The sequence below is a fragment of the Apium graveolens genome, chromosome 7 (assembly GCF_009905375.1).
Source record: "Apium graveolens cultivar Ventura chromosome 7, ASM990537v1, whole genome shotgun sequence".
Taxonomy (NCBI): Eukaryota; Viridiplantae; Streptophyta; class Magnoliopsida; order Apiales; family Apiaceae; genus Apium; species Apium graveolens.
Genome location: NC_133653.1, coordinates 190,918,028 through 190,943,879, shown reverse-complemented (window position 1 = coordinate 190,943,879; position 25,852 = coordinate 190,918,028). Strand labels below are relative to the sequence as shown.

The window sequence follows — 25,852 nt, the reverse complement described above, 5'->3', positions numbered from 1 at the left end:
TATGTATTTGGCAACCTGGTTTCGGCATTCTATAGATATCTCCCCAAGATTCTTATAACTTCCTCATCTTCAGTTGTCTTCTTCTTCTTCTTTGTCTTTAGATCAGTTTCCAATGTCATGATTAGTCTGAGATTACCACTAACACGGTTTTTGGGGATTGTGAGATATTTTCATTATCTGGTTTGGGAACAGATGTAGGCCACCCCCTTACTTGGATAAAGATATGCTTCAAGAAAAGCAACTTTCTGAGCCTTTTTGAGTTCATTTAGCAATTAAGTGTCCTCTAGAATAACTGGATTGGCCCTATCAATGATAACATCCAGCTCAGATGCTCTCTTGGATTAAATATTTGAGAGAGACACCTGTAGACACCTATCTAAACCGCAATAATTGACATTGGAAACTATTCTTTTTTCCAAGAAGTTCTCATTCTTTACAAGCACCCCTCTTAGAAAGTTGATGTTATTGCCCAAAGCTCTTTTTAGGTGATGTAGTTATTATGAAGAGAGACTCTCAGTACAGTGAGTAGCTCATTGAACTCTTTGTCTTGACAAGGTCCTTCTGCAGAAATTTTAACTTGAGTAGTCCAGCTACTTTTGATTTTTGCAGTTTAGCTTCTATCTCCCCCTTAGTCTTGGTAGCAGGCAGAAGTAGAAGACTAGGAATTTCTGGCCTAATAGCTTCAGGCAGAGCAGGGAGAGGAATGTTCAAAGCACCCATAATAGCTCCCAAATAGACAGAGTTTTGCATTTGTAGGTATCTATGGGAGTCTACTAGGGACTTTATATCCTGCTTTTGACTTTATTAAGTATTAACAATCTTCAAGGAAGGTATAAACATTCATCCAAACTTTGTTTAAGTTTTAAGTTTCAAGAAAAGTAAGGATCTTGGATATAAGTATGGTTTTGATAATTAATTTCATATTATCTTGATGTTTAGTTAATTAGTTTTGAGGTTGATGATTGTTGCCTCAAGAACATGATGTTCTTGAGAGGAGTTAGTGTTGAGATGTTGTTAGAGAAGCATTTCAAGATTGGAGGGATGATATTTGATCTTGCAAATTTTGGATTTATAGGGGTGTTGATGTAGATAAGGGTTGGACTGAGTTTGATGCTCCCAAAGAACTAACAGAACCCTGCACAATATTTTTCACCTCCTCTATGACCAAGGATTAAGGTTCAAATCTAGCCTTGTAAAGTTGATCCATTTTGACCTTTGTGTCATTGTATTGAGTAATTTGATACTAGATCACTTCATGTAGAGCTTTGAAAGATTCCAATAGCTTGGCCACATTTTCTTCTATAGAAGTGAGAGAGAGAGAGAGAGAGATAGAGTTTCTAGTCTGTCTGAGAATCTGTTGAACTTGGTCTTGATGTCTTGAAATGTTGGCATCAGCTCATCAATCCTGTCATTGAACATCTTCTTTACTTCATTCTGATGTTTGACCAGAGTGATTTCCATGGCTTTTATAATATGGTAAAAGGCCTTCAATTGAGCTTTATACACCTCTTTCATAGCATCATAAACCTCCTGAGGATTGAGAACCTTAACATTCCTATTCAAATTATGACATATTCCTCTCTGAACTTTGCTAAGGCCTCCTCCATGGTTGTTGTGAAATCCTTAGAGAGCCATACATCCACATTATCATATGCTTCATCTGCAATTTTCTCATGTTATTCGTCAACATCCTCCTTGTATGAAAGAAATATGGCTTGATAGTCTTGGTTGGACATATATGTAGTAAGGAGTTATTGCGAAATATTGTCTAGGTCTGCAAGTTGCTCAACCTAAAGATCATCTATAGTTGTTGGTTGGGCTTGAGCATCTTACAGCCATTGATATAGTAGGTGATAAGGTTGTGGTGTAGAGTTTGAGGTGGATGGGATGTCTGTTTGGTTTGAGGTGAAGGGTATGGTGGTAGTAGGTAACCGTGTGACTGGAGCCACAGTTGAACTCACAGTTTGAATTGTGGTTTTGAGAGTGTGTTGTTCACCAATTGTGGGAACCTTCATTTAAATTGGAGGGGATTTGACTAGGTTACTGTCATGTACCATGGCCTTAAACCGTTGTTCTTCTTGCAAATAACTGGCACTTGAATATGCATGATTTGCCTTCCCATTAGTTGGATCATTGGCAATTGGACTCTCATCTTTATTTAACAAAGCAATTTTATCTAGGGTTTGAGGGGACTTATCCCTACCTGAGGAACCTCCAATTGAATAGGAGAGGATTTATATAGCTCCCCCTCAAGAGTACTACCCTCAAACCTTTCAGTCTGTGAAGATTGATTTCGACATGAAGGTACATTTGGTACCATCATAGGGTCTTCAGTAAAAAATGATAAAACCCCTGTGTTTTTGTTGGTATCATCAAGGTCTACCCCAACATGTAGCCTCTCACCAACTAAAGGTGGTTCTTGGGTGATGATCACAGTTTCTTGAACCGTGTCACTTGTTGTTGGAAATACTTGAGAAGTAGATTCAAGTGTTTCATTGTATATAGAAAAAATTTGAGATATGAGAGTAGAGATTTGAGCATTAAGTGTTGGAATCTCCCCCTAAATAGATGAGGGAGCTTCAAATGATGTGCTCCTAGTGTGTGTGCCAACCATTCTTCTTCTTTCACCAACTTGAGAGTGCTCAAGTTGGGGTGTTGTTGAGTGGCATTTATGACACTTTATTACACTCTGTAAAGCTTTGAATTGGTGTGTTTGTACTCAAGTTGTTGGGTTTTAATGTGTTTTCTAGTGTTTTTGTATTTTCAAGCATTATCCAGGTAATCAGGTGAATTAGCATTGTTTTGGTGGTAATTTGGTGTTAAGGTGGTGTTGGAATAAAAGCTCTTGGAAAACCGGCTCGAATCAGCAAGGAAAAGGAAGAAGTCAGAATTTTAGTCAGGAGGTGAGTGCGCCCGCGCTGTGATAGCGCGCGCCCGAGCCCAAAGTCTAGAAGCTCAGCACGCCCGCGCTGATCAAGCGCGCGGCCACGCCAGGTCGAGAAAAAATAATCCTGATTCTATTGGGCTTTTGATCTAGAAGACTTCTACTCTGCATGGGGCTGCTATATATACATAAATAAGCTCGTTTTTCAAAAAGAAATATACCAGAGCACAAGGAGAATGCGTAAGAAGACCGTTTTAGCATAATTCAACCAAGGCGAAGAAGATCTAGTTTTAACTTATGATTCTTTGTTTAAGTTGTAATATTGGATGCTAGTTTTCTTATTCTTGAACCTATACTCTTCTTTTGTACTTTGATTATTATTCGTTATAAAGACTACGTTTATTATACCATGCTTTCATTGGAACCCACATTGATGATGAGTCCGATCATGGGCTAATCGTTATCGTGGGGTTCTAACGGATTTATTTATGGATTTCTTTAGTTGATTTGTTTCGATACCTTAGTGTGTGGTGGTTGTATGATAGCCTAGTATTGGTTGTGCTTATTCATCTTATGAGTGTCACGAACTTATAAGATAGTGTGTTAATTCCTAATGAAGCGAAAGTGAATTTAAGAATTTAGAACTTGCCATGCTAGCATAGGTTCATGTGTTAATGTTATGCATAATTCGTAGGTAATTTTAACCATCTTACTTGCCCTATGTAATCATGATAGATAACTTGTGCGTTAAACCGTTATGTTGTCAAATTTTGTAGACATATAGGGTCTCAATATAATTGGTGTCTATTCAGCTTCTATCTCTTTTGTGGATGTCTGGTAGTATGATACTCGTACAACGAAAGTTGGCGTTTATCAGTTTCGTGTTATTTGATTAGTGTCATCACCATTACATGCTAAGGTTAAGAACGAAAAGGCTATTGAATGAAGTATTTAATGAAGTTAGAATCCCATGTTTGTCATATATATTAATTCAATAATTCTTATTCTCTTAGTTATAATTATTAATTGAATTCTTAGTTAAAAATAATCTCAACTTGTTATTTGTCTTAGCATTGAATAATAGCCATATCATTGTTGTATACGTGCATATTCTTAAATTAACCTAAACCAGTCTATGTGGGAACAAATCTGATTTATATCTTATACTACTTGCGAACGCGTATACTTGCATGTATTTTAGCGTGTGTTTAGCGACTAGCGTCGCTGCCGGGGACTCGGTGTTAATTTTTAGTTTATGTGTTTGTCATCAGTGGTTGTTAAAGTTCATTGACTCGGACATTGTTACTTATCTGTTTCCTTATCTTATTTCAGGTACTCTAGCGAGCGTGTATGCATACGCGTTCACGGTCTCGTAAGAGAACTCTGGATAAAGCCAAGGAAGAAGTTGTAGTGGTTTGAATGGAAGTTGTTGAGGACGAAGAGAAGGTAGAAGAAGAAGAGAAAGTCGAGGAACCAGTTTTAGTAGTGATGGGAGATCAAGCAGAAATTCCTAAGGCTTTGATGGACTATTCTCAGCCTAAGATCAATGATATTCAGTCAAGCATCATCAGGCCAACCATCTTGGCTAACGCTTTTGAGATCAAGTCAAGCACGATTCAGATGATACAGAACTCAGTTCAGTTTGAGGGTTCTCCCACAGAAGACCCCAACATGCACATCAGGGATTTCATCGAGATCTGTGACACTTTCAAGTTCAATGGTGTGACTGAAGATGCTATCAAGCTGCGACTCTTCCCATTCTCTCTGAGGGATAAAGCAAAGTACTGGTTACATTCTCTACCACCAGGGTCTATCACTACTTAGGAAGATCTTGCTCAAAAGTTTCTCACTAAATTCTTCCTTATGGCGAAGACTGCTGCAATCAGGAATGCTCTTACTCAGTTTGCTCAGCAAACTGGAGAATCTCTGTGTGAGGCTTGGGATTGATATAAGGAGATGCTAAGGAAGTGCCCACACCATGACATGCCTGATTGGATGATTATAAACTGTTTCTACAATTGATTGGGTGCTACTTCTGGACCCATGCTCGATGCAGCATCAGGAGGAGCCTTGTGGGCTAAGAGCTACAATGAAGCTTATGAATTAATTGAACTGATGGCTGCTAATGAATACCAGAATCCTTCCCAGAGGCTGACTCAGGGAAAAGTAGCAGGAATTCTGGAGTTGGATTCAGCAACTGCTATAGCTTCCAAACTTAAGGTTTTGACGATGAAGGTGGACACTTTTTCTAATTATGGAGTCAATCAAATCTCTAGCATCTGTGAGCTTTGTGTTGGTGCCCATGAGACTGATCAGTGTGTTATTTCTAGTGAATCAGCTCAGTTCTTGAGCAACTTTCATCCATCGCAACAACTTGAGCCAGCTATCTATCATCTGAACAACCGCAATCATCCTAATTTCAGCTAGAGCAACGCTCAAAATATGGTTCAACAGCCTTATTGTAACACCCCCAAATCCGGGGTCGGGGATCCGGGTTGTCACGAGTTCCATTTCCCTTAATAATACTTAATCTTAATAATCAACCAACTACTGTGTACTGTGAACCCACAATATACACACACACCACAAGTTATAGTCTCAGAGATGAATACCAAACAATAACACAAGTCATTTTATTCCACAATTATAAGTCATTACACCTCAAAAGGGTTTCTGAATAAATTTACATATTCTTTGCCATTATTACAATTCATAAATATACATAAGTCTGGTACATCAAAAGTTGAAAGCCTAGCCTATTGGTAGACCCTACCTCAGCTATAACGGCATCAACGCCTACAGGAAACTGCGGAACGTTTCCTATCCGCTCGTGAATTGGGAGTTTGATCCTGTTCATCTTGTCTATCTGTTGTTGTGTGATGAAAGAAGAAAGCAAGGGTGAGCAACAAGCCCACCGAAATAATATGTATTATAATTAATAATATATGAGCATTCTCATAGTACTCATGAAAGTCTTGGTCAAGAAGAAATGAACCAAGTTTGTTATTTTAATGCGACGAGGTCGCAAAATATTCAGTATACATATATAGTTCTCAAATCTTTGAAATCCTCTAACATGTATAATGTACACAGAGTTCCAGTTTATAACTGTATAAAAATATCGTAGCAAGGTGATCTCATATATCTAACCTTGTCTCAACGTTTTTGTAAAAATCTTTGTCATGCATAAGATAATCATTAACTAGATATAAGTTGAAAAGATGAAGTTACAAGATACTCCAATATACTTATATCTTTTCCGAATACTACTTGAACCACCACCGTTCAAGGTATAAACAGTTTCGAAAGTTCATCACATAGATGAGACTACAAGATAAGACTTGAATAGGTTCAATCTTTGAAACGTTGTTGAATGAAATGAAGTTACGAGATACTTCATTAAGTCCCGATATAGATATATCCATATATATCTCTCACACATTTCCTGAAAACCTCTGTCATGTAAAGTATGAACAGAGTTGCAATATCCAATGAATTTGGAAAGAAAAGAATTTTGGCATAAACCCGATATCTTGTTGATCAGGCAAAGATACCAATAAGTAACCTTTTCTACTGTAGATGGATGAATTCCTCGCCGGTCATCACCCTAGCCGCATTAGGACCTCGCGCTAGACCGTTACCCGGCCACTCACACGCGGATGGACTGTCACCTAGCCTCTTACACCTTCAAGGACCGTACCCCGGCCTGTCGCTTATGCTGACTCAATTAGATGGACTTACTTCCCGAACATTGGGCAAGTAATCAAATTGTTTTCTCAAAACAGCAACCTTGTTGCGAATATAAAATACACCACAGAGTCAAATCCCTAAGATTTTTGAGCGAATAATCAAGTCTCCTTCGAAAGGAAGATCTTAAATCTGGAAACGAGTTTTTGGGATCCGCTCTAACTTTTAAAATCATTTTGAAGACTCGAAAACATTTTTAAGAATGTTTGGAATAATGCTGATTTAATGAAATAAATCAGTCCCGATATATTAGAAAATATCTGAATATTATTATTTAAATAATATTCCCATAAGGATAATCCTTATAAAAATAATTGAAGTAAAAGTTTTAAAACTCATACTTGAAATGAATAATAAATAACCAAAGATATACCTATACGAAAGTACGATCTTTATTTGAATAATCGAAAATGAGTTTGATTATCGGAACATTATTCTTTAATAAAATAAAGAATATTATTTAATAAATAAGCGGAGTCATAAGTCCTCGAATGAATATTCAAAATAATATTCATTAAATAAAATAAACGGAGTCATAAGTCCTCGAATGAATATTCAGAATAATATTCATTAAATAAAATAAAGTTATCGAATAAACCTTATTCGATTAATAGTTTTGAAAACTATATCTATATATATATATATATGTTATACTCGGGAACATCGACTCCCGATTTAGAAAACGTTCACCTTTGGGTCCCCTATACTAAGGGTATACGCAACTACTGGTTATCTCTAGCATAGGTATTATGTAACTTATAAGCAATTGAATTGATAATAGAATATCAAGATTACAAAACAGGCATGCATATATATATTATATCACATGCTCCAATATATCGCAAGACTTTGCTAATAACAATCATGCACTTAGCACAAGATAATGCATATACATATATACATCACAACAACAGTATAACGGGTAGAAAACTTGCCTGAGCGACTGGGGGTGGTAAAAGGCCTGGGACGAGCCTGGTAACCTATAAACAACATATAAGTTGGAATTAAACCAAAGTCGCTTAAGAATCTACAATTTAACCAACTAGACTCTAACGCTCGCTTTTGCGCTTAACGATTCATTTAAGTCGCTTGAGTACCCTCGGCTCCACCATTTTTAAGAAATTAACCATTAGGAATTTTAAGGCGATTCTTTCGCGAGTACTTTACCAACTGCCTAATCCACTCAACATAATTGTTTCATAATCCAATTAGTCTTTTAGGGGCCTTAACCAAGGTTTCAAAGTAAGGCAAGGGGTAATGGTCCGTTCGCGAAACGCCGTTACTTAAAACGGTCGTTTCTCCTAAACCGTACATCGGACTCAAGCGTACCACATATCAAAATGAAGCTCGTAACATGAACGGGTCCTGATGTTAAGAACAAAAATAGTCTAAAGTAAATCGGGCATTACGATGGCTATGTTTACGCGATTACCAAATTTAATCCTACTCCAAATCAATCAACAATCAACCACAATTCAACCATACAACCAAACTCCATCCATACATTACTAAAATAGCCCCAACACCTCAAGTTCTCCAATTTATATTATTCTCAAACATGAACTAAAACTATTCTTAAGTTCATTAACTAATAACCAAGATTTACAACTCCAAAAACATCACAAAACCAACTAATCTCTACATATTCAATCACCATGCTTCTCATGAACTATCCTACTCATAATAAGCTCTTAATATTCAATAACAATGCTAGGTTAAGAGATTATACCTTCCTTGGTGAATAAGAGTGACTAAGGAGCTTGGAATCACCCTTGAAAGTCCTTAACAAAGCTTAATCTAACCAAAAACACAAGATCAAACAATTTAAATTTCTTGAAAACACTATTTACTCTCTTCTTAAATGATTTATTGAAAGAGATTGTGAAGGAATTTGGAGCTTAAACTCCTAGGATAGCCATAACTAATCATAAAGAACCTTGGATAATTACCTTGCAATTTAACAATGGTTGGATCTTGGATTTTGAAATTTTCCTCTTTGAAAAACAAGAAAAGCCGAGAGCTTCTCTTGAATAATGAGAGTCAGCTTTGTTTTTGTGTTTTTTGATTTGTTTGGCTTGGTTGATCCACTTTTGTTTTGATTTATTACCTTTTAACCATGGTGAATTTTGTGTGGTTTATAATCAACCAACCTTCCTTCCTTTTTGGTCATGCTTAGGTCATCATTCTTATGTCATCTTCCCATGCTTGTCCTCTTCTTATTGGTTTGATGACATCATCCTCACTAACCTCTTTGATTAGCTCCTAATTACTTGGCTAATGACCGCTGATCTGTTATACGGTTCGCTTAACTTTCGTTTTCGTTTATCGTTTGAGGGATCATACCCGGGATCTTATTACTTGGGTTCCCTTAACCTTTCTCAATACATTATATTCCTTTTATGATCCTTTCTTATAATCCTTGAATTTAAATCCTTTTTATCCTGTTCCCTTATACTCGATTCTTTCGGTATCTGGTGGATTCTCGGGAAAAATCAAAGCGTTCGAATTTGGATTCTGACGATCTTTGCATACACTTATATCCCATATAAAGTACTAATAAGATCTTAAAATAACAATAGAAGAACCCCTACATAGTGTGGCATGGAAAGTTTTCTTATTCAGCATAATCAGCAAAACACCATTCATAAGGGTTACTAAAAGTTCAAAAATTTTGGGGTTATTACACTTATTAACAGTACCAATCTAAGCAGTACAACCCCCTGGTTTTCAGCAACCGCAATATGCACTAAGACAGCAACTTCATCTGCAACAAGCTAATGAAAAATCTGAATTAAAGGAGTTGAAGCTTATGTGCAAAAGCCAAGCTATTTCTATCAAGAACTTGGAAAATCAAATTGGACAAATTGCAAATGCCTTGCTAAGTCCTCAACCGGGTACACTACCTAGTGACAGTGAAGTACCAGGAAAGAGGGAAGCTAAGGAGCAGGTGAAGGCAATCAGTTTGAGGTCTGAGAAGGTTGCGAATCCCGAACAAACTCAGGTTTTCAATGAAGAAGCTGGGGATGAAGAAGAAGTAGAGCAGCAGGAAGCAGAAGTGGAAGCAAGGAAGACTACTGTTGAGAACACTCCTCCTAAGGGTAATACAGGGGAGAAACAGATCTATCCTCCACCGCCTTTTCGTAAGCGACTGCAGAAGAAAAAGCTAGATAAGCAATTTGAAAAGTTTCTGGAGGTGTTCAAGAAACTTTACATCAACATACCTTTCGCTCAGGCTCTTGAGCAGATGCCTAGTTACGCAAAGTTTATGAAGGGTATTCTCTCTCAGAAAGTGAAGCTGAATGATTTAGAGACCGTTGCTCTCACGGAGGAATGCAGTGATGTGTTGCAACAGAAGTTGCCTCCAAAGCTAAAAGATATTGGAAGCTTCACTATTCTGTGTACTATTGGAAAAGTGTCTTTTAAGAGATGCTTATATGACGTGGGAGCTAGCATCAATCTAATGCCTTTGTCAATCTTCAAGAAGTTGAACTTGCCTGGCCCAAAACTGACTTATATGACCTTGCAGTTGGCCGATCGTTCTATTACATATCCTCGAGGTATTGTGGTAGATGTTTTGGTCAAGGTTGATAAACTCATCTTCCCTACTGATTTTATAATTCTTGATTTTGAGGAGGATAAGAAGATTCCAATAATCTTGGGAAGACCTTTCTTGGCTACTGGCCGAACCTTGATAGATGTGCAGAAGGGTGAGCTTATAATGCGAGTGTTGGATCATGATGTAACTTTTAATGTGTTCAATACTATGAAATTTCCTACAGAATATGAGGAGTGCTTAAACGTGGAGTTGGTTGATTCTGTGATAACTTCAAAACTTGATCAATTGCTAAGGTCTGATGTCTTAGAGAAGGCCTTGTTGGGGAATTCAGATAGTGAAGATGACGAAGGTGAAGAGCAATTGCAATATCTGAATGCTTATCCTAGGAAGAGGAAGATTGACATGCCTTTTGAATCTCTTGGAATGGAGGAATTGAACAAAGCTCCTGAACGCCTCAAGCCATCTATTGAGGAAGCTCCTGCTCTTGAGCTTAAGCCTTTACCTGAACATTTAAGGTATCCTTTTTTAGGTGATGCATCTACTATACCTGTGATTATTGCATCTGACCTTTCAGATAGCGATGAGGAGAAGCTCTTGAGGATTCTAAGAGAGTTCAAATCGGCAATCGGGTGGACCATAGTAGATATTAAGGAAATCAGCCCTTCTTATTGCATTCATAAAATTCTACTAGAGGAAGGTAGCAAGCCCACGGTTGAGCAGCAAAGAAGACTTAATCCAATCATTAAGGAAGTAGTGAAGAAGGAAATTCTTAAATGGCTGGATGCAGGGATTATCTATCCCATTTCTGACAGTTCTTGGGTTAGTCCAGTTCAGTGTGTATTGAAGAAAGGAGTATCACGTTGTGGCTAATGAGAAGAATGAGCTCATTCCTACTCGAACATTCACAGGATGGAGAGTTTGTATGGACTACAGGAAATTGAACAAGGCCACTAGGAAGGATCACTTCCCTCTGCCTTTCATTGACCAGATGCTCAATAGATTGGTTGGTCATGAGTACTTATGTCTTCTGGATGGCTATTCGGGTTATAATCAGATTTTTATCGCTCTAGAAGATCAGGAGAAGACTACCTTCACTTGTCCATTTTGTACTTTCGCCTTCAGACGAGTTTCTTTTGGTCTGTGTGGTGCACCAGCCACATTTCAAAGATGTATGATGGCCATCTTTTCTGATATGATTAGCCATAATGTGGAGGTGTTCATGGATGACTTCTCTGTATTTGGTGATTCTTTTGATGAATGCTTGCAGAATTTTGGACATGTTCTCAAGAGGTGTGTTGAGACCAACTTGGTTCTCAATTGGGAGAAATGTCACTTTATGGTTCGAAAGGGCATTATTCTTGGGCACAAAGTCTCTAGTAAGGGTCTTGAGGTGGACAAAGCCAAGGCGGGGGTCATAGAAAATCTTCCTCCACCAATTTCTGTTAAGGGAATTCGCAGTTTTCTTCGTCATACGGGTTTCTATAGGCATTTCATCAAGGCCTTCTCTAAGATTTCGAAGCCATTGTACAGTTTGCATGAGAAGGATGTCCCTTTCAAGTTTGATGATGAGTGCCTTGCCACTTTTGAGACATTGAAGAAGAGTTTAATCACAGCACCTATCATAACTGCACCTGGCTGGACTGAACCTTTTAAGATGATGTGCGATGCAAGTGACTATGCAGTTGGAGCAGTTCTTGGGCAGAGAAAGAACAACATATTTCATGTGGTCTACTACGCTGGTAAGACTTTGAATGGTGCTCAACTGAATTATAATACTATGGAGAAAGAACTTTTGGCTATTGTCTATGATTTTAAGAAATTTCGATCTTATCTACTTGGGACTAAAGTGACAGTTTTCACTGATCACACTGTAATTCATTATCTCGTCTCAAAGAAGAACTCGAAGCCTAGATTGATCAGATGGGTTCTGTTGCTCCAAGAATTTGAATTAGAGATCAAGGACAGAAAGGGGACTAAAAATCAATTCACTGATCATCTATCTCATTTAGAAAACCCTAATGCTACCTCACTAGATAAGATATTGATAAATGAGTCTTTTTCCCGATGAGCAGCTGTTTGGAGTGCAAGAGGAAGAACCGTGGTTTGCAGACATTGTGAACTACCTTGTGAGTAATATCATGCCTCCCGACTTATCTTATGCTCAAAGGAAGAAGTTTCTACATGAAGTGAAATGGTATATGTGGGATGAGCCAGTTCTATTTTGACAAGGAGCTGACCAAATCATCAGGAGATGTATTCCTTACAACGAAACGGGGGGGGGGGATCTTGCGAGATTGCCACTAAACGGCTTATGGAGAACACTATAGTGGAGAAAAGACAATAGCTCGTATTCTACAAACAGGTTTCTTTTGGCCAACCTTGTTTAAAGATGCTCATCAGTTCATTTTAAAATGTGATCGATGTCAACGTGTGGGTAATCTGTCTAAGAGTGATGAGATGCCTCTTAATGTGCTTCTCGAGGTTGAAGTCTTCGATGTTGGGGGAATTGACTTCATGGGGCCATTTATCTAATCTTGTAACAATCAGTACATCTTATTGGCGGTCGATTATGTGTCGAAATGGGTTGAAGTTAAGGCGTTGCCAACGAATGATGTGAAGGTGGTGCTTAATTTTCTTCACAATAAGATATTCACAAGTTTTGGAACTCCGAGAGTCATAATCAGTGATGAGCGGTCGCATTTTTGCAATCGCAAGTTCACTGCTCTGATGCAAAGGTATAATGTGAATCATCGCATTACTACGGCTTATCATCCTCAGACAAATGGTCAAGCTAAGGTGTCTAACAGAGAGATCAAGAGCATTTTAGAGAAAGTTGTGTGTCCATCAAGAAAAAATTGGTCTTTGAAGCTTGATGAAGTTGTTTGGGCGTATAGAACAGCATAAAAGACTCCATTGGGAATGTCTCTGTTCCAGTTGGTTTATGGTAAGGGGTGTCATTTGCCTGTGGAGTTCGAGCATAAGGCGTATTGGGCTTTAAAGAAATTGAACATTGACTTGGATGCAGCTGGAAAGAAGAGGATGCTTCAATTGAATGAACTGGACGAGTTTCGACTTCAAGCTTATGAGAACAACAAAATGTATAAGGTGAAAGTTAAGAGGTGGCACGATAAGGGTCTGGTTGTAATATCCGGGATATAGCGTGTAATTAATTTTGTTGATAAATAATTATTATGTGATTTTTGGTGAATTATCCGATGATTGGTGTTGATATATGGCTATTTATACGTGGTAAAGTATAAGTATGTTAATTTTATTATGACCATAATAAAATATAGATAATTACGGTATTTTTCGGGTAATTTTTGGATTGTTATATGATTTTATATTGATTTATGAATTTATTAATTATTTTCTGAATAATTACAAAACTATTTTATAAAGCGAGGAATCATCCAACTTCAACCATTTTTGCGTTTTTACAACCCGAAACTCTTCCGAAAATGCCTTCCTAACCTAATCTAATAATTCCAGACATTTTCCGTGTTTTGACTTTTTCGATCCGGATTACGGTTTGACCCGTGCGCGGCCCGGCGCAATATTTTCGATACGATAACCCTTGTCGATAACATTATCTTCGTACAAAGCATTTTATAAAAGCCCAGTTTTGATAATTATCCAAAACCTTTGATGTTTATCCAAAACAAAATAATGTTTATCCAAAACAGGATAATACTTATCCAAAACAGGATAATGTTTTTCCAAAACGATCATATTTATAGTTACTTAGCGGCTAAGCAACGTATTTATCGATTCAACGCGATCCAGAACATACTAATATTCCGTAAATATAAATAGCCTTTTCTTATTTCATTTTCACGCGTAAAATCATAATCAGGCAGTACAAACCAGTAAAATATAGAGAAAACCCTAATAAAATACCGCGTTCTTGAAAATCAATTGCACAAATGAAGACATTATCGAACTCCGATTCGGGCGTGTAATATATCAAATCGAAGATCTTGAAAACCTCTTTCTGAATCCACCATCTATTCTAGTGCAGAAATCAAGGTATTTTTCTGATTTAATTATTTTATTTCGAATTATCTATGAACTAAAATATGAATTTTTGTTCATGATGTTGTTTGTATGATTTAGTGGCATAATCATGTAGATATTTTCTTCCTGGTCATTTTGGTATATTATATGTCAAAAACCGAGTTCAATAACATATTGAAAAGGGTGTTTGATTCTGGAAATTGAAATTAGGGTTCTAATGGGTTGAATGTTCTTAATCCAAAATTGGCGGTTTTTATTATGATGATTCTGGGTTGAAAGAGTTACACCAACTGATAGATAGTGTCAAGGGGAGTCGAATTATGGTACTCGTGTTGGCAGGGGAAGTCGGAGTCGACTTCGCCGGAAAAACAAGCCCACCTGCGGCGCATTTTTTCGTCGAAGTTTCTAGCCGTTACTAGAGGTTTTGTTAATTTCGAACACATGAACAAGTTCATGGCGACGTAACGATCAATCCCTGTTGTTTTTGCATGATTCTGGGCAGGTTCAGTCGCCGCCGGCGAGCTCGATGGCGGCGGTCATGGCTGCTGGTGGCGAGGGTGAAGGTGGTGGTGAAATTACATTTTCATCACCCACCTTTCACCTATTTTGCATTTCAGTCTTTTCTTTTTAAAAATATTTCAAAAATGATATTCTGTTATTTTAAAAATCAGAATTTTTTTTATTTAATTATTTTAAATTCAGAAAATTCTTTTTGATTATTTATGTACTTAAAAAATGAATCTGATTTATTTTATCAATTAATTTTAATTAATTTTTAATTATTTTAATTAATTTAATAATTTAATATTAATTGATTAATTAGTTTAATTAATTATTAATTAATTTTAATTGATTTAATAATTAGATTTAATTATTTATTTTTGATTTAAAATCCTGAAAAATAATTTCGAGCTTTAAAATATTATTTACAATTCTTTTCAAGGCTTGATAATTATTATATAATTATTTTAAAGTAAAATTCGGGTGTTTGAACCCTATTATTTAATTAGAAAATGATTCGGAGTCCAATTTTAATTTCGAAAAATATTCAAAAATTCGTATTAAATACCTAGAAAATCATTTTAACCCCGAATCTTCTTTGAAAAATTATTTTGATCGAATATCTTGTGTGCTATATGCTACGTGCTATCCGATTGATGTGTTATATGCCTATGTGGTTATTGTTTGACGGTTTTTGTTGTAACTTTCAATCCGTAAATCGGATTTGGGTAAAACGAATGGTAGATAAAAGCTTATGACGTCTATGTGACGATTAGAATGATATGAGATTGAGTATTGATAGATACTTGTGATGCCTAGCAGAGTAAGAGAGGTATAGAAAAAAGAAAGTCAGTGATCCATAAATAGAATTGAAGCGTAGAAAGAGAAGGCAAGTGATTGACGAATAGAAGCAAGGCATAGAAAAAGAAGGAAAGTGATTGATGAGTAGAACTGTTAGATGAGTACATGTAAAGTTGGAAATCATCTATGATAAGGCAAGTACATCTGCACCTTTCTTCGAGATATATTGCAAATATTTCTTAACTTTCTCATAACATGTTGCTAGTATTCAAAATAAATCTTGTTTTATATTGCAAGCGCTTTAAACTATTCAACCTTGAACCCTGATCGTATCATTATACTTGAGCCGTAAGCTTTATTTCTTGTAAATTAAACCACCAACAGTCGATTTCCAAGATATTGACCCATACCAATACAATACTACTCCACAAATACATACACACCATAAACCAAGTCTTTAAACAGAATTTTTTGAGCATACAGGAACTTATACACCCTGGAATACCCTATCACATCAAAGATCAAAACCATGTATTATCATTGAACCATTGTTCTTCAGATATTTGATTCTTCATCAGGATTGAAGCCGTTCTTCATATTTACACCTTGATACACCCTGGTGATACCTGTGAAATATTTTATGCTCTGAGATAAATGCTTTATCAATGTTAATCATGATTCTATTTTTATTGAATTGCAATGGTTATCATATTAAATTGGTTTAGAATTGGATGGTTTTATAAATGTGGACCAGATTCGTGGTCAGACCAGATTCGTGGTCATATTAGGCCAATGCGTGCCTTGGATCCAGTATATAGAGCAAAGCTGGGAGCCTTGCTCGGAGTTAGTGCGTGACTGATCAGCAGCCTAACCTTGGTTTTTAAAAAATGAAAAGAATATCCAATTCTATTCATTGCTTATCCAGAAACATGATTCTTATGAATCATTTCAACTTATCATTGTTGAACCTCAGTTATTGCTATTATGACTTGCGGAGCTAGTTAGCTCACTCTTGCAAATCTGTTTATGTTATTTTACAGTTGAAAAGGAAATTGTTGGTAACGAGGATTCACAGTCCAGTATGTAAGCTAGGATTCTAGGATAAGATGGACCGAGTTAGCATGAGCTTTATAATGTAGATGAGTTATGTAATATTGTAAGAAGGACGGCATTATCAGTTGTAAGAGGAACTAGTTGGGATTTGGTATGATGTAATAAAAGTTAAGGTTGTGGCTTGTTTTCATACTTTAACCTGTTGTGATCCATGGTCATGGTAAGTAGGGTCTTTACATATATTACTTTCATAAGCAGGTATATATAATGAGCGTGTGTGTGTTTTGAACCCCAAACTTCTGACCTGGGTTTGGAGGGCGTCACACTGGTGCTCAAATCATTTGTGCCGGGACAACAAGTTCTTTTGTTTAACTCTCGTCTCCGTTTTTTTCTGGAAATTTGAAGTCAAGGTGGTCAGGGCCCTTCATAATCAAAACTGTGTTTCCACATGGAGCGGTGGAACTTTTTGAGAATGATCTAGGCCAAGAATTGAAGGTAAATGGTCAGAGGTTGAAGCATTACTATGGTGACACGGCAAACCGTGAGGTGGTTAGTGAAGTCTTATTGTCCGTTTGATCTAGAGATTCTACGTCGAGTTAATTACGTAAAACAAGCGCTTCTTGGGAGGCAACCCAAGTTTGTTGTACATTAGTAGGTAGAGGAAGCAAGAAGAAAGGATAAAAACATAAAAAATAAGAAAAAGAAAAAAATTCATGGCCAACTTCAGAAGCCAAGCGCGCCCGCGCTGATCTAGCGTGCGGCCGCGCTATTTTTCCAGAAGGTGAGCGCGCCCAAGCTGATCTAGCGCACGGCCGCGCTGATTTGGCAGAAGGTGAGCGCGCCCGCGCTGGTCTAGTGTGCGGCCGCACCGGGGTCCCGACTCAAAAAAAATAAAAACAGCAGTTTGTGAAGAGAAAATCGGGATTTTTACTACAAAATCAATTTCTACCCGAATTTACTCTTCCACATCCCGAATTTCCCTCTTCATATCAAACCCATTACTCCCACGATTCCCATAATTAATTTCCACTTCTATTCCATATCTAATTCTATTCTCACCACCTATATATATACACTTATACACAAACTTCTGTTAAGTGGTAGTTATGACATTTATTTATGCTATATTAAGCTTTGAGTTGGTGTATATGTACTCAAGTTATTTGTGTTTTAACGTGTTTTCAAGTGTTTTTACATTTCAGGCTTTACTTCATGAATCAGGTGAATTAGCATTATTTTGATGCTAATATGGTGTTTAGGATGTGTTAGAATAAAATCTTGAAAGATTGGGTCGAAGCTACCAGGAATAAAGAAGAAGAAAGAAATATTTTTTGGCAGAAGGCAGGTGCACCCGCGCTGGTATTGCGCGCAGCCGCGCCGCGAGAGCAGGAAGTCAGCGCGCCCGTGCTGGTGAAGCGCGCGGCTGGGTCGGGATATTAAAATCCTGATTCTTTTATAATTCAAATTGTTGGACTCCGGGGATGTATGGACTGCTATATAAGCATAACTTAGGTCATTTTCCGTAGATATTCAGAGTTATCAAGACATCAAGGAGGGAGAAGACGGCAAGAGACCTTTTGGCACAATTCAACAAAGACGAAGATGAACTAGTTTATTCTTGTGAATCTTTGTTTTGAGTTATAATTTGGATGCTTGTTTCTTGTTTTGCTGAACCTATATTCTTGATTGTAATTTGGTTTATTTATTCGTATAAAGACTACGTTTGCTATTTCATGTTTTCATTGGAACCCACGTTGGCGATGAGTTCGATTATGGGCTAATCGTTATCGTGGGGTTCTAGCGGATTTATTTATGGATTTCTTTAGTTAAATTGTTTGATGCCTTAATATGTGGTGATTGTATGATATCCTAGTATTGGTTGTGTGTATTCGTCTTGTTAGCGTCGCGAACTTTTAAGATAGAGTGTTAATTCTTAATGAACAAAAGTGAATTTAAGTATTTAGAACTTGCCATGCTAGTATAGGTTCATGTATTGTTATGCATGATTTGTAGGTAATTTTAACCATCTTACTTGACCTATGTAATCAAGATAGATAACTTGTGCTTGAACCGTTATGTTGCCAAATTCTATAGACATATAGGGTCTCAATATAATTGGTGCATATTCAGTTTTTATCTCTTTTATGGATGTCTGGTAGAATGGTACTCGTGCAACGAAAGTTGGCGTTTATCAGTTTCGTGTTGTCTGATTAGTGTCATCACCATTGCATGCTAAGGTTGAGAATAACAAGGCTGTTGAATGAAGTATTTAATGAAGTTAGAATCCCATGTCTGTCATATATATTAATTCAATCAATCTTATTCTCGTAGTTATATAGTTAGCGTAATTCTTAGTTATAAACATTCTCAATTTTTTATCGTCTTAGCATTGAATAATAACCATACATTGTTGTTTAGGTGTGTAATTTAGATAGTTAACCAATACAGTCTCTATGGGATCGAATCTGATTTATATCTTATACTACTTGAAAACTCTTATACTTGCGTGTAATATTAGCGTGTGTTTAGCGACTAACAACTTCTCCACCACATCACAAATTCTCAAACACAAATCTCTCTCAAACACTGACCTTTTATTCTCTCTTATTCAATCCTAATGGCACCTAAGAGACAAAGAACTCAAGTAAGCAATAGCACCACATATTCTTCAGCTGTGGGTGGTGTGAGGCCAAGGTTTTCAACTCCAGAGGCTGAAGAGGAGTACACAAGGCTTCTCTTGAAGCCTATCACAAAGGAGCGAGGTTTTCTGCCATCAGGGAAGGATGGTAAGTTGTTAGAGATGATTCTGGAGATGGGATGGGTTCCTTTTTGTGAGGCTCCCGCTGCTGTGCCCATGAGTATTGTGCGAGAGTTCTATTCTAATGCAAAGGCGGAGAAAAATGGCTTCACGGTTGTTAGGGGGATGACTGTGGAGTATAGTACTGATGCGATAAGTAGGGTGATTCAGCAGCCCACAAGGAAGCCCGGTCAGACACTAGGAATAATAAGACTCTGGAGGACTTCAACTTTGATCTGATCGTTGCTACTCTGTGTGTACCTGAGACTCACTGGAAGTTCAAGAGGGGCACAACTGATTACTCCATGTTCCCCGCGTCGTTCATGAACAGGTTTGCACGGGCTTGGAATTCTTTTATCTGTGCTAACATCATGCCATCTTCTCATGTGCATGAGATTACGGTGGAGCGTGCTCGTCTGTTGTGGGCTATTCTTCAGGGCAATTATATTGATTTGGGGATGGTTATATATCAGGGGATTTTGAGATTTTTGCGAGGAGGTACTACGGGTTCTATACCCTATGCGTCCATTGTGACGAAGTTGTGCTTGACAGTTGGTGTTCATTGGCCCGTACATGAGCAGCTATAGCTTCCCAATGCTCCTATCGACAGTTCTACGTTGTTGAACATGATTTAGTGGTATGGTGGCAAGCTCGATCCTAAGGGGCTTGGTTATTCATATGATTATCTGCCAGGTGCTAGGCCAGCAGATCAGACTTTTGCTGGTAGGATGCAGCAGGCAAGGAAGGCAGCTTGGAGTGCTCAGTTGGGAGAGGAGGCTGGTCCGTCGCAATAGGAGCAGAGGTTGGAGCTGGTTTGAGTACGACGCAGTATGGGCATCTAGCGAGGAGGATGGATGCGATGCACGATATCCATAGCAGGTTTGCACGTGATCTCACCCAGGCACTTGGGACTGCATTTAGAGCCACCGGTGTGGACATCCATTGGCCAGTATTTGGTGAGGATTCTGTGTATCCACCTCCAGACACGCCTGACACTCCACCCGTTGAGGGTGATGATCCTGATTCAGAGTAGGTATGCCTGATTCCTTACTATTACCTTCACTGAGGACAGTGAATATTTTAAGTTTGGGGGTAGTAGTTGAAGGAATATATTTTGTGTGAGTCGCATATAGTTTGCATATTCATGATAGTTTAGTGCATATAATTGCATATTTTTCCATGTAATTTTTTTATTTTTGATAGTTTTTATGACAGTTTGTTCATGTAATTTCATGCATTTGCATAATTATATGATCCCTTAGATGATTTTACCGATTGATTTGTGATGTTAATGCTAGTGTAGTGATGTCGTATTTAGTGATGTTAGGTCTTATCGAATTGTTTTGCATGCTAAAGACAATTGTATTTCACTAAGTCTTATAGGTTGCTTGAGTGATAGATCATGATCATGGTTTGTTTGTTTGTCGAGGTTTAATCGCTTGTTTATATTTAGAATTTAGGATATTCTCTTAATAATAAATAAACATGGATATTTAAATATTGGAGAAAATTGGATTTCATTGCTTGTTGTGTGGCTAGGTGTCAAATGGCTAGTAGTCGGCTCATATTTATATGAGTAGTCTAGGGTTGAGCAAGATGGAGCGAAATGCACTCGTTCAGAAATTTGAAAAAAGAAAAAATAAGAAAAAAAAAGTATTTAAGTGTTATGTATAATTGATCACGAGTGGGCTCTTAGTACTCGATTTATTAAGTTCTTAGGGGACTTTGTGTCTAGTGACCTAAGGCTTTTATAGTGTGGGATCCGCTAACCTGACGCTCGCTACATGGGTACTATTGTATAAGTCTTTTGTGGACCTCACTCATTGCACGGTCAAATAAGCATATTTTTGTTGTTTTGTTGTGAATAGCGTGAATCCATGTAAACTATGATATAAGAATTGAAGTGTTATATGTTATTCTGAGTCTATCTTTTATTCTATTTATAACCTTACGATTTATTTGATGAGTAGCGAGTCATGATTATTGATCTAGTTGCGCTAGTATATCTGTAAGCAGTTGCACACACGCACATCCCTGGTTTGTAGATTGATTTGTGAGGTTTGATTGATCTTTATGCGAATAACTGCATTTGTTGAGATGTTGTTGCTGATTGATTTAGTTGTTCTATGAGGATTGTTACATTCATTTAGTTGCATTCATGTATTTTTATCTCTTGTTTTTTGAGTCTATTTATTCTTGAGGACAAGCCTCGATTCAAGTTTGGGGTATGTTGAGTGGCATTTATGACACTTTATTACGCTTCGTAAAGCTTTGAATTGGTGTATTTATACTCAAGTTGTTGGGTTTTAATGTGTTTTCTAGTGTTTTTGCATTTTCAGGCATTATCCAGGTAATCAGGTGAATTAGCATTGTTTTGGTGCTAATTTGGTGTTAAGGTGGTGTTGGAATAAAAACTCTTGAAAAACCCACTCGAATTAGCAAGAAAAAGGAAGAAGTCAGAATTTTAGTAAGGAAGTCAGCGCGCCCGCGTTGTGATAGCGTGCGGCCGCACCCAAAGTCCAGAAGCTCAGCGCGTCCGCGCTGGTCAAGCGCGCCCGCGCTGGTCAAGCATGCCCGCGCTGGTCAAGCGTGCCCGCGCAAGTCAAGCGCGCGGCCGCGCCAGGTCGAGAAAAAATAATCATGATTCTATTGGGCTTTTGATTTAAAAGACTTCTACTCTGCATGGGGCTTCTATATATACATAAATAAGCTCGTTTTTCGTAGAGAGACATACCAGAGCACAAGGAGATGGCGTAAAAAGACCTTTTTAGCACAATTCAACCAAGGCCAAGAAGATCTAGTTTTAACTTATGATTCTTTATTTAAGTTGTAACGTTAGATGCTAGTTTTCTTATTCTTGAACCTATACTCTTGTTTGGTACTTTGATTATTATTCGTTATAAAGACTACATTTATTATACCATGCTTTCATCGGAACCCACGTTGATGATGAGTCCGATCATGGGCTAATCGTTATCGTGGGGTTCTAACGGATTTATTTCTGTATTTTTTTAGTTGATTTGTTTCGATACCTTAGTGTGTGGTGATTGTATGATAGCCTAGTATTGGTTGTGCTTATTTGTCTTATGAGTGTTGCAAACTTATAAGATACCGTGTTAATTCTTAATGAAGCGATAGTGAATTTAAGGATTTAGAACTTGCCATTCTAGCATAGGTTCATGTGTTAATGTTATGCATGATTTGTAGGTAATTTTAACCATCTTACTTGTCCTATGTAATAATGATAGATAACTTGTGCGTTAAACCATTATGTTGTCAAATTCTATAGACATATAGGGTCTCAATATAATTGGTGTCTATTCAGCTTCAATCTCTTTTGTGGATGTATGGTAGTATGGTACTCGTACAACGAAAGTTGGTGTTTATCAGTTTCTTGTTATCTGATTAGTGTCATCACCATTACATGCTAAGGTTAGGACGAAAAGGCTATTGAATGAAATATTTAATGAAATTAGAATCCCATGTTTGTCATATATATTAATTCAATAATTCTTATTCTCTTAGTTATAATTGTTAATTTAGTTCTTAGTTAAAAATAATCTCAACTTCTTATTCGTCTTAGCATTGAATAATAGCCATATCATTGTTGCATAGGTGTATATTCTTAAATTAACCTAAACCAGTCTGTGTGGGAACAAATCTAATTTATATCTTATTCTACTTGTGAACACGTATACTTGTGTGTATTTTAGCGCGTGTTTAGCAACTAACAGGTGCATACTCCGTAAAGGATGCACTAGGGAGAGTTCTTTGTTCAATAGAGACACCTTGTTGAGAAGGTGCCCCTAGAGTCTATTTAAGTCCCTCTATTACAAATGCATCTTGTTGGAAAGATGCAAAGGTGGTCAACTAAGTGATCAAATCGTCTTTCCTAGTCTTCTTTGATTTTCTGACCAGGTGAGACTCAGTTTCTGTTTGTTCCTCACCACTCTCAGTAATTACTGTTAAGGGTGCATTCTTTCTCTTTTTTTTACTCACTCCACCCTTTTGAGAGGATGAAGTGATTGGTTTCCTAGCTTCTATTGGTAATGAAGAAAGTGTCTCAGTTGTGGAAGGACCTATTGGTTTTTATGTGTTTGTACTTCCACAGGTATAGTAGTTATAACTGTACTAGATGTGACATTAGACCTCATGTCAGGCGTAGGGTAAGGGTAAGGGTAAGTCCTGAATCTTTTTAACATAAAGTTAGTGATTCTCAGACTTACAGGTACCTTATTCTTTGTAATTAGTGAACCAAATAATATTTTGGTCACTTGTTTATAGTTGCCTATTTTGGTTCTATCAGTAACATTAAGTAAATGTATATCTTGAACTTTATGATTTAAAGCAGACATAATAAACCTAGGAAAGAAAATTTCCTTACCTCTTGTGGCCAAAGGCATTGTGAGCCTTGTGCTGAGTTATTCCAGGATCAATAGCCCCACATTAATATGCTTGTTGTGATCCATGGAGAACACCAGCTTTTAAACCACACTGGATATGTTGTCATACCCAGTCTTCCTGCAGGTGAAGGCTCTCACTATGGAATCAAACAAGAATGACCATTCCCTCCTCATATGCTTCTTGTTCAGGCTAGCAAGGTTGATCCTTTCACTGTAATTTATGAAGTCCATAAACTCAGCTAGCTCTTGTTGTGTTGGTGCCTCCACCATGCCATCAGTAGGGATTCCCAGGGCTTTATTGACATCATTATCATTGAATTCCACTTGTTGGCCTTGGATTGATCAGTTCGCCACTAGAGATACAGCTAAGAGTCATGCACAACTGTATTAACCACGGCTAAATTCCAGAATTAATTAAGAACATGTATAGAATGGGATTAGCAGTCAAAGCACCTGCAAAGTATGTCTCAGACAAAAACTTGACAAAGCTTGTAACACCCCCAAATCCGGGGTCGGGGATCCGGGTTGTCACGAGTTCCATTTTCCTTAATAATACTTAATCTTAATAATCAACAAACTACCGCATACTGTGACCCCACAATATATACACACACCACAAATTATAGTCTCAGAGATGAATACCCAAAAATAACACAAGTCTTTTTATTCCACAATTATAAACCATTACACCTTAAAAGGGTTTCTGAATAAATTTACATATTCTTTGCCATTATTACAATTCATAAAGATACATAAGTCTGTTTCATCATAGTTGAAAACCTAGCCTATTGGTAGCTCCTACCTCAGCTACGGCGGCATCAACGCTTCCAGAAAACTGCGGAACGTTTCCTAACCGCTTGCGAATTGGGAGCTTGGTCCTGTTCATCCTTTCTATCTGTTGTTGTGTGATGAAAGAAGGAAGCAATGGTGAGCAACAAGCCCACCAAAATAATATGTATAATAATTTACAATATATGAGCATACTCATATAACTCATGAAAGTCTTGGTCAAAAAGAAATGAACCAAGTTTGATCTCTTAACGCGACCAAGTCGCAAAATATTCAGTATATATGTACATATACTTTTCAAAATCTTGGAAGTCCTCTTCCATTCAAAATAAACACGGAGTTCCAATTTATAGCTGTATAAAAATATCGTTGTAAGGTGATCTCATATATCTAACTTTGTCTCAACGTTTTTCTGAAAATCTTTGACATGCATAAGATAATCATTTACTAGATATAAGTTTAAAAGATGAAGTTACAAGACACTCCAATATACTTATATCTTTCCGAATACTACTTGAACTACCACCGTTCAAGTTATAATTAGTTTCAAAAGTTCATCACACTGATGAGACTACAAGATAAGACTTGAATAGATTCAATCTTTGAAATATCATTTGAAAGAAATGAAGTTACGAGATACTTCATTAAGTCCCGATATATATACACCTATATATATATATATATTTCATACACTCCTTGAAAACCTCTGTTATGAAAATTATAAATAGAGTTGCAATATCCAATGAATTTGGAAAGGAGAAAACCTTGGCATAAACCTGATATTTTGCTGATCAGGCAAAGATACCAATAAGTAACCTTTTCTACTGTAGATGGATGAATTCCTCGCCGGTCATCACCCTGGCCGCATTAGGACCTCGCGCTAGACCATTACCCGGCCACTCACGCGTGGATGGACTGTCACCCAGCCTCTTACACCTTCATAGACCGTACCCCGGCCTGTCACTTATGCCGACTCAATTAGATGGACTTACTTCCCGAACATTGGGCAAGTAATCAAATTGTTTTCTCAAAACAGCAACCTCTTTGCGAATGTAAAATACACCACAGAGTCGGTCCCTCATATTTTGAGCGAGTATTTAAATCCCCTTCGAAAGGAGGATCTTAAATATAAAAATGAGTTTTGGGATCCGCCCTAACTTTTAAAAATCATTTTGAAGACTCGAAAACATTTTTAAGAATGTTTGGAAATGCTGATTTAATAAAATAAATCAGTCCCAATATATTAGAAAATATATGAATATTATTATTTAAATAATATTTCCATAAAGAATAATCTTTATAAA

The 25,852-nt window shown here is 37.3% G+C and overlaps 1 non-coding gene across 1 annotated transcript; it reads right to left on the bottom strand.

Moving 5' to 3' along the window:
- Positions 1-4,762: 4,762 nt before the first annotated feature.
- Positions 4,763-4,869, bottom strand: LOC141676078 (small nucleolar RNA R71). Its single transcript, XR_012556687.1, has one exon. It is a non-coding gene; the product is annotated as a small nucleolar RNA R71 (small nucleolar RNA).
- Positions 4,870-25,852: the final 20,983 nt, after the last annotated feature.